The sequence below is a fragment of the Zootoca vivipara genome, chromosome 5 (genome assembly GCF_965207765.1).
Source record: "Zootoca vivipara chromosome 5, rZooViv2.hap1.1, whole genome shotgun sequence".
NCBI classification, from domain to species: domain Eukaryota; kingdom Metazoa; phylum Chordata; class Lepidosauria; order Squamata; family Lacertidae; genus Zootoca; species Zootoca vivipara.
In genome coordinates this window covers 55,180,281-55,190,490 of record NC_142588.1, presented here as the reverse complement: position 1 = coordinate 55,190,490, position 10,210 = coordinate 55,180,281, and positions in this window count along the sequence as shown.

The following is a 10,210-nucleotide window of genomic DNA, read 5'->3' as shown; positions in this document are numbered from 1 at the left end:
CGTATAAATCTATATTTTCAGCGGATGATTCCAGTTCCAAACGTAGCTAATCCTTCAGTCTGCCCTCTCAAGGGGGTGTACAACTAAAGCTATGGAGCAATAAAATGCCATTAACTGAAGCAGCAGCAGCAGCATAAACATTTCATTGAATTACCAAATGAAAGATATATATCAACACAACAGTTTATAAAATACAGACAGCCATCTATTCTGTATGCAAAAGGTCCCAAATTTAATTTTGGACTTCTGGTAGGGCTGCAAATGTCCCCTGCCTGAGACACTGTGAAGTGCTGCTGCCAGTCAGTGTAGACATTACTGAGCTAGATGGACCTTGTTCTGGTCCATTGGCTCAAAGGAGGGCTCGTGGGAATGGTTGGGTGCAGGGATATCAAAGAAAGATGTCAAAAATGCCAGAGTGATCAGTTCTAGGGACATATTAAAGAGAAAGGTGTAGACTTGCAGAAAATCAGCCTGCAAGGTCTCCCAGCTTTTACAGATGCAGGATGGACACCACAGCATGGAGATTGTTTGTCTGTGCCCAAGCAAACGTTCATGCATTCTTTTTACACAAAGCAGCATACATCATTTTTGCCAGGACTTCCCATCGCTTCACCTGACCAGATGAGGGCATAGGTGGCAAATACCCAAGTCATACAGATATAGTTCCCTTTCTGGGCTCACAGCCCAAGACCCGAAACCCACAGATAAGGATAACACCAAAGCAAGCCAATTAGCTTATATCAAAGCATGTGAATATAAACATATATGAGCTCATTGCTACAACAACTATCACTTAATTGTGGGGTTATCTTCTTGACTACCGAGATGGCATTGCAGAGCTTCCAGAACAGTTCACCTTTGGTTCAACACAGACCTAAGGTCTGATTCAGTATGAGGGAGGGAACCCGAGGTATGTCACAGCCAGGCATTTCATAAGGATGGGCTGACACAGAAGAGCCCTTATTTCTTGCGCCTGCTAAGCTGATAAATGTTAAGAATGGGCCTCTTGAGCAGGACCTCTGCACTCTTAGGGCCTGGACAGGTCATAGAGGTACAGGCAGTCCTTCAGATATACTTTTTGCAAGGTTTCTGCCACTTTAAAGGCAATCACCAGCCCTTTAAATTGGGCCTGGAAACGCACTGACAACTAGTGCAACTGATAGGATTTGGATTTCCAACCACCTTGTCCTTGCAAGCAATTGGGTGGCTGTATTCTGCAACAGCTGAAACTTCTGGACCATCTTTAAAGAAAGCCCCATGCAGAACACATTACAGTAAAAGGTAAAGTTAAAGGTCCCCTGACAGTTAAGTCCAGTTGCAGACTACTCCGGGGTTGCAGTGCTCATCTCGCTTTACAGGCCGAGGCAGCCAGCGTTTGTCTGCAGACAGTTTTTCCGGGTCTTGTGGCCAGCATGGCTAAGTGGCTTCTGGCAAAACCAGAGCAGCGCATGGAAACACCATTTACCTTCCCGCCGGAGCGGTACCTATTTATTTACTTGTACTTTGACGTGCTTTTGAACTGCTAGGTGGGCAGGAGCAGGGACCGAACAACGGGAGCTCACCCTGTCGCGGGGATTCAAACCGCCGACCTGATTGGCAAGCCCAAGAAGCTCAGTTGTTTAGACCACAGCGCCACCCAGCTGGCTGCAGATAAAAGTCCAGTCCAGTGCCAGAGGCCGGCCACATACAACAGCACTATTCTATATGTTTGTGTGCAGAAAGCAGACATAGCCTCAGTTATACACACACAATGTTTAAAATCTAGGGTAGAGTATTGTAATCCTGCCTGATGGGAGCTACCACTAAAGAAAGTTCAGAAACTTAATTTCATTTAAAAAATAAATAAATAATTTTTGTTTAAAATCAGCCAGCAATATACTAGAAGAAACTAGATGGCCTGCTTTGCTTTACCCCATTCGTAAATCAATTGTATTGGTTACCAGGTTGTTGGTGGGCTCCCATTTAAACTGCTGGTCTTGATTTTTACAACAATAAAAGGTTTGAGACCAGATTATATTATAAGAATTCTGTAAAGGTAAAGGTAAAGGGACCCCTGACCATTAGGTCCAGTCGTGACCGACTCGGGTTGCGTGCTCATCTCGCATTATTGGCCGAGGGAGCCGGCGTACAGCTTCCAGGTCATGTGGCCAGCATGACAAAGCCGCTTCTGGCAAACCAGAGCAGCACACGGAAACAGAATTATGTAAGGTATCATAAATAAAATGAATGTTCATAAGTGCATGAGGTAAACACACATATATCCTATATAATAATGTCCAAGTTGTCCCTGCGTCCAAGCTGTCCCGTGTGTCCCTGGGTCACTGCGCATGTGCCCCAGGGATACAGGGATTGGACAGCAGAGACTGCGCGCGCGCACTCTCCCCCCCCCTCCGCCTCCTCCAACCGCCGCTCCCGCCGGACACCGCCTCACTGCAGGGCACGTCAGGGAAGCGAGGGTGGAGGCCGGCGAAAGCCTCCTCACAACCCTCCCTGGCCGTGAGGAGCGGCGGTTGGAGGAGGCAGGGGGGGGAGAGTGCGCGCGTCCTTCCTGTTGGCGGCTGCGGGAGAGGAACGGAGGAGGAGAACGCAGCGCATTCTCCTCCTCCGTTCCTGTCCCCCTGCCGCCGACAGCAAGGACAGGTCCCAGGGTTCGGAGAAGCGCTGCGCAAGCGCTTCTCCGAACCCCAGGATGTTCTAGCGCCCGTTATTAAACGGGCTGAAATACACTAGTAAATACATAAAACACATGTCTGAAATAGTATGGGAGAGCAATCCTGAATCTACTTTGACTCTTAATGACCCCCGAATATTTGCTCTGTGGAAGGAAGCATCTTGGAAAAACCTCCCCAATAGTTCTTTTCAGTTGCAAATCTTTCTAATTTTGTTTTAAGGGCATATTTTGTATATGAATAGGGTAGGTCTGTGACCTGGATTCAAGAAATAAGGTATTTACCATCTCAAAAGAATGACCCAGGCTAGCCAGGCAATGCAATCAGTGAAACACTATCGGTTATCAGTGAAACACTATCGGTTATCTTAAGATCTTCCTTGTTTTCCTTCTGCTGGTTCCTTTCTCCAATCAATTTTCTCTCACCGATAACATAAGTAGGGGATATGGAATCCCTTGATGGAGAGTTGGACTGTAAAAGCCAACCCCATTTTTTTCTATAACAAGATGAATAAATTACCTGTACATGTAAACCTGCCTAAGCCTGGAGATTGACCTCAGTAATGAGTCGTGACATGACTAAATGACTAAACAACAGCAACAACAATGATGATGTATGAATTAGAGAACCAGGGTGTAGCTTTCTGATTTTTTAAAAAAATGATTCAATATTAATTGCATTTTACCTTTGGCTAGAATGCATCTATGAATGATTCCTGCATGCCAGCATTTTGTGACTCTCATGCCTCCCTCCTCCGCTGCATTCCATCTCTCCTATCTGACCCTGAAAGTGGCACAAATGGCAGGATGTTTTCCTATGTCTATTGTGAGTTAGCCCTAGCATCTCCTTAGGGGTTCCAAGGAACAGATAGGGACAGGAATGCCAACAACCCTGTTATCTGAAGAAGTGTGCATGCACACGAAAGCTCATACCAAAATAAAAACTTAGTTGGTCTTTAAGGTGCTACTGAAGGAATTTTTTTATTTTACTTCGATCCAGACCAACACGGCTACCTACCTGTAACCAGAACCCTGTCAAAGGCTGGGTTGCTAAGGAAACAGTGATAAAGTAGCACTTTTGAGACCCAAATGGCCTGAGCAGTTAGGAGCACCCAAAGGTAATTGTGGAGGTGAAGTTAGCTGTATGGAGCCATGTGTGTTTTATTTCTCATGACCTGTAACCTTTCTTGATGTATGCAGAAGACTGCTTGATGTTTTATGATGCTTTGTTTGCTGTGTTTGAACTACTATATAAGTTTTGTTCTGATTTGTCTCTGGGCAGCCTTTTTGAACTGGTTCTGCTGAGTAACTGATTGGCAAGGCTGTGCTATTGCAATAGTAAATAAACCAGGTCCCTAACTGAATATGCTGACACTTGCTGTAATTCTTTTGGTTCTGTGTTTTATTTAAAAGGTGTTCCCTCACCTGGGTAACAAACAGGTGGTATAGAAGCCAAATTCTTACCACAGTAATCACACTCTGTGGCTCAAAATTGGGAAGTAACAGGCTGGCAGGCACCAGAGACAAGGCTGTTTCAGGGGTGGTTCTGCTGCAACAAACAGCCGCACAAACAGGAGGCAGAGATGCAAGAAGGCATCAGAGGAGGAAGGAAGGGAAAGAGGGATAGAGGCCAGTGTTGCCCGCAACACCCCTGACCATCATTCAAGGCACCCCAGGGTGCCACAGCACACTGGTTGAAAACTGTTGATATGTGGTGTGAGTTATTCAACATAGAATCATAGAGTTGGAAGAGACCACAAGGGCCATCCAGTCCAACCCCCTGCCAAGCAGGAAACACCATCAAAGCATTCCTGACATATGGCCGTCAAGCCTCCGCTTAAAGACCTCCAAAGAAGGAGACTCCACCACACTCCTTGGCAGCAAATTCCACAACATGCAAGAGAATGGTTTGGTGCATGTGTTCAGAATAACTCTCCTGCAATTATTTTGCAGCAGAAGTGAAAAACAGTCCCTGTGTATCATATACCGTAGGTATATACTCTGGTTGTAAGATTTTGCACTTGCTTCCTAAGGAAGCTCCAGAGCACAAGAAAAACAGCTTTTTTCAGCCATAAAATGTCTGGGTGAACAGGATGCAGCTCACCTTAGGCAGCTGCTGCTTGGACAGAATGCCAGCCATCCACAATGCTTCAGATGTTTTTTCAGAATTCAGTCTATAGGTGGCACATTTGCACTTTCTGCCCAGACATGGCTATAGGACTGAGGAACTGTTGATTGGCATTGGGGCACCAGGAGCAGAATCTTAAGAGGGCACAAAGCCACTGTAGGGAGCCGGATGCCTTGTGATGGCATGATGACTTTGCAAGATTTAGAGAAGGTTGTCCCAAAATGACCCAGCTATGAAAACGCCCTTTTCCCATGTGCTGTCATATACTGCTCACCATGGAAAATACTTGCCCACAAGGCTTCTATTGCCTTTTTATGAATTTGGGAATTCACTATTGACAGGTGTGTGCATATGTGAGATGTTTAGACACAGCAGGTTTCCGTATAAAAATGCCCTGAATAAAACCTGCTTCTTCTCTTAGCCCCAAGTAACATCACACATAGACAGAAACAGGGATTTAACTTTCAACATGTCCTTGACATGGACAATGCGAAATAGCCTCAATGATCTTGGGATGATACTGGATTGTAAAACAGTGGTGGGTTGGGTGTGTGGGATGAAGCTTACAGTTAGCTTAGTGCTACAGCTGGGCATAATATGAGGAATGAAATAAAGGAGAGTTATCAATTATTTGGTTTAGATTCCTACATTTCGGGGGATTGGACTAGATGACCCTCAGAGTTCCTTCCAACTCTATAGTTCTATGATTTTACTTGTCACTGCCAGCAGCTGCTGCACATATACCCATCCCACTCCACCCCTTTTCCCTCATTCAGCAAACCAGGGCTTTCCCAGACTACCTCCAGTCACCTTAGCCAGGCTGCAGAGGAGGAGTGGGGTGGGAGCAGGATTTCCAGTTTTGCCTCAAGTGGAAAAAAAACATCCCTGCCAACTTCCCATCCCTGGACCTGATTAATCCCCCCTCACTAGGGACTGGAGCTGTGTCCAGCACCAAGGGAATGGTTCTACAAACTAGTTAATCAAGATGACATGTTTAACATAAGCTTTCCTTCTAATTAAAGCACATGGTCTGGGGAGGGCCGGTTGAAGTCAAAAGTAGACAATCTGGGAAGAGAATCACAGCGATCCTCTTTACAAATAAGGTACCGGTCTCTCCAAAGTTTGACCCGATAAGTCAAAAAACAGTACGGTATGTTATTCAGGAGAATGGGAGCAGTTCTCCTGGAATGTGCCAAGCTCCAGATTTTCTCACAAACTCTTTGGGTGGCTATATGGAATCTATCTAGAAGGTCTCTTAAGTGATTTCTCCATAGATGCTTTCCTGAACCTCTCTCTTCATATGGCTCCTGGCATCTTCTCCAGCCCTCCCTGCCTGCCAGCCTCAGTAGATTCCCCCCCCCCACTCTCCTCTTTAAGAATACTAATATTAAAAGACTATTTTCTATTGCACACACATGTTCAAGGCAAGAATGTTGGCACTGCCCTAAATTTCGGAGTCTGAAACCAAAAGCCATGAGCCTAAAGGCTTGGTTCCTGCTTCAGTAGCCTCATTAATTTCTGTAAGGCATCTTAAATTGTTCTGAATATTTTCAGGAAATTACATTGAAAAGGAATGATACTGAATAAAGTTGCAACTCCCTAACTGGAAGACACTACTACATCTATTGAGGAATGTGACTTTTATTTTTAAAGTTTCTGTTTTGGATACATATTCAAGTTTCACCTCTTAGCTCCGTTGCCTGCTACAGTTTAGTGGTACTGTGTTATTGATGTCAGTCAGACTGTACATTTTAAAGGCTTTTAATTATACTTCAACTATTTATATTGACAGAAATATACGACAACTCTGTTCTATTTGCACTGGCTAGAATGAGCATCAGAATGTGAAGTTTATTGTCATTGTCAGATTTTATTAGTAAGTGCTCCCTCCTTTTGTGAATGCGTTCTGCATCCTTTCAGTATTACTTTCTTTCTCTTTGTTCTTTTAGATTCAACATCTAGGAACAGGTTATCTAATATCCTTTGGAAGGCTTCTAGTAGGAATTATCACCACCACCATCAATAATTATCGAAATACAAATTGCTTTTAGGCTAGAGGGTGAGTTTCTTTTAGGGGACCAACTTATTGAAAGCCAGGGTTTCTTCTGTTCCATCCTCAGCTTCTGCCTCATTCTGATCAACACATGTGAATTTTTTAATACTGTAAATCTGCACCACCCTTTGCTCTCTTTTTTTGGTGATAATTAAGTGACCACTTATCCCCACCCTATCTCCTCTAGTTTTGTTTAATGTCATTCTCTTGCAATAAAAATAATAAATCAGTCTGAATGCACATTTCGCTAACAGCCTGTCTCTTCTAAGAGGTCTTTCAGGAAGCAGGTTTGCTACTCATATCCCTTCCCCAACTCCATATCTGTGCAGTCTTTTTATGTGCTCCATATCTGTGCTCCTTGCTGCTAGGTAAAAGCTAATTTATTAAAGAGCCTGGCCATCTGTTAAGAAATCAGATTGTCCCAACCCTCTGGAGAACTGTTACAATAATTTTAAGGTGTACACACATAGTGGGCCATACTCCACAGAAAACCAATCGTTCACCCTTCAAAATTAGGAAATATTTCCCTGAAAAACTAGACACTTTAATTTAGCACACAGGCAATCCCAAAGCCATATTGTTTTTCCTAATGACCCCAAATATTTCCTCAGCAGAAGGAAGTATATTTGAAAAAAACCTCCCCCAATTGTTCTTTTCACTTTGTTGTTGTTTAGTCGTGTCCGACTCTTCGCGACTCCATGGACCAGAGCATGCCAGGCACTGCTGTCTTCCACTGCCTCCCACAGTTTGGTCAGACTCATGTTGATTCGAGAACACTGTCCACTTACAAATCCTTTAAATCATATTATATATATGAACAGGGTAGGTCTGTGACCTGGATTCAGGAACTAAGGTATTTACCATCTCAAAAGAATGGCCCATGGTGGCCAGGTAATGCAATCAGTAAAATCTTATCAGGTATCTTGACAGACAGGAGGCAAGTCACACTCTTAAATTTCTATTGTACTGTAGACCTCTTCTTTTGGTGGCAAGTGTATGAAGCTTTTTGGGTAACCGTTGGCTACGGGGCTGGACAGTTTCTAAAGCCTTTAAAAGTTCTCGGACACCTTTGTTCTGGGTCCTCACCTCCTACCAAAGGGGGCAAGGAATTCTGTTGCAACAGGTAAATAAAGATCTGCCTTGCTTTCACTGCCTCCTGCCTCCATCCATTTTTCTTTGTCTGATAATGGACTTGGGGGACAAGGGGAGTCCCTTGATGGAGAGTTGAGCTTTTAAAGGCAACCCCAGATTTTCCTCTAACAGAATGTTGTGCTCCCCAACAAAATAGATATTGGTTATCCCTGGATAACCAGGGATGTCATCCGCAGGTGCATGCGTGCCCACAGGCCTAGTGTTGGGAACACACCTCTAACCACTACACTTGCTTGCTCTCGTGGCTCCCATTGCTGGGAAGTTATTAAAATAAATGGTAACTTTGTGGATTTGTATACACCTAAAGGAAAGTATGGTGAATAAAAATAATGTAGAACATGATTCCCACCCACTCCTTTATAGCAATAACACAAAACTATTCCACCCTACCTTTGGGGGATAAACTGTGTCAAGAGATATCAGTGAACACCATGAATATGCAGTACTACCGGTACTTGGAATTCACCTAGTGTTTTCTTCTTCTTCTTCACTTGGTTGGATGACATTCTCCTAAGCAGGAAATGGGAGAATTCTGCCATCACACATAGGTGCACCATCAGTTCAACTTAATAATCAAAGAGTAGATATTTAATTGTTATATAAAGCTGGGGGGGGGAAATAAGCTAGGTTTTTTATAGAGTTCCTTATAAAGTGGTATGAATGAAAAGATAGGACCAGGAGAACCTATGGTGAAACTAGGGGGGAAAGCAAATAAAAACTGCAGATAATACCAACATGTATAAAGAGGTGCTGTCAAAATTTAGAATTATGTATTTTAAAAGTACAGCTAAAAAGAAATACAGCCATGTACTAATTAAAAATAACCTGTTTTTTTATTTACCCTAGTGCACATTGCTAGAATTGGGCTGTGGGGAGCAGTGTGGAGATGACCAAATGAACACATGCTGTTTGTGGCCTAATATAAGGTACTCAGTGCACATAAGCAAGCTGAGGCAGGCTCTGCTTTCCTGTATCTTAAAAGCAGACTTCAAAGTATCCAACGGAATTAATATTGATTGTGTTATTGTGTATTTTCTACGTGCAGTCTTGACATGGTCAGAAGCAGTTTAACAGGCTTAATTTCTAAAGATAAATTTCTGAGACCTAAGCATGCCTGAGAACCATACTAGAAGTTTTGCCCTGCTATGGGTGGTATTCAGCTAGGTTTTACTCAGAACAGGACACTTCTGTAGTGCAATGAGTCAGTGTGTCTGGCTGTTAACCAAAAAGGTTAGTGGTTCCAGCCCACCCAGGGATAGCTGTGGGCAGAATTCCTGCATTGCAGGGGGTTGGACTGGATGACCCTCGATGTCCCAATTCTACAATTCCAAGTTAGGCCCATTAATTTCAGCTGAGTCTACTCTGAGTACAGTACAAAATAGTTGAATGCCACCCTAGGCTTACATTTGTGGAGCGCATCTGTTGATGGTTCTTTAGTGCCAAGAGAAATTAATTGAGTACTGTATATAACAAGAGTTTTACTCAGAATAGTTCCACTAAAATTCATGAACATGTCTAAGTTAGGTCCATTAATTGCTATTATTTATTTTTAACTTAATTGTTTCAAGACAGAGTCATCGCATTTGATAAGATATTGGAGCTCAAATTCTGCTCTCTCTCTTTTTTGTGGTCTGTTTCTCTTAATCCATTTAAGATGTGATAAGGGTACTCATATAAATTATGCAGGGGACCAAAAGTCGTAAGAGGTTGAGGCTGCAAATATACATCTAATTCTTCAAGTAACCAAAATGAAAATCAAATTAATATATATTAAAATAAATTAAGACTGAACTTATTATTTATAGCTGAATGAGAGTCGGCATTGTATAGTGGTCACTTTGATTAGAACTGGAGAGACTCATGTTGAAATCTTCACTCAGCTGTGAAGCTTACTGTACTGAGAACCATAGGGCTATTTCAGTCTAACCTACCTCCAAGGGTTGTTGTGAGGATACAATGTATGCTGCTTTGTCGGTGAAGGAAAATGGGTTATAAATGAGTCAAATAATTCGAAGAAATGGATTGTAAACTGCAGTATGGAATTCAACAAGAATACAGTATAAATGCAATATAGGAAAAGACTGGCTGGGCTATAGCTTTGCAGATAAAGAATACAGGCATTACAGTAGATCACAAACTACTGTACATTCTAGGAGGCACTGTCATAAAGACGAAAGCCATTTTGTGTTGCCTTAGTAGAAACGTTATA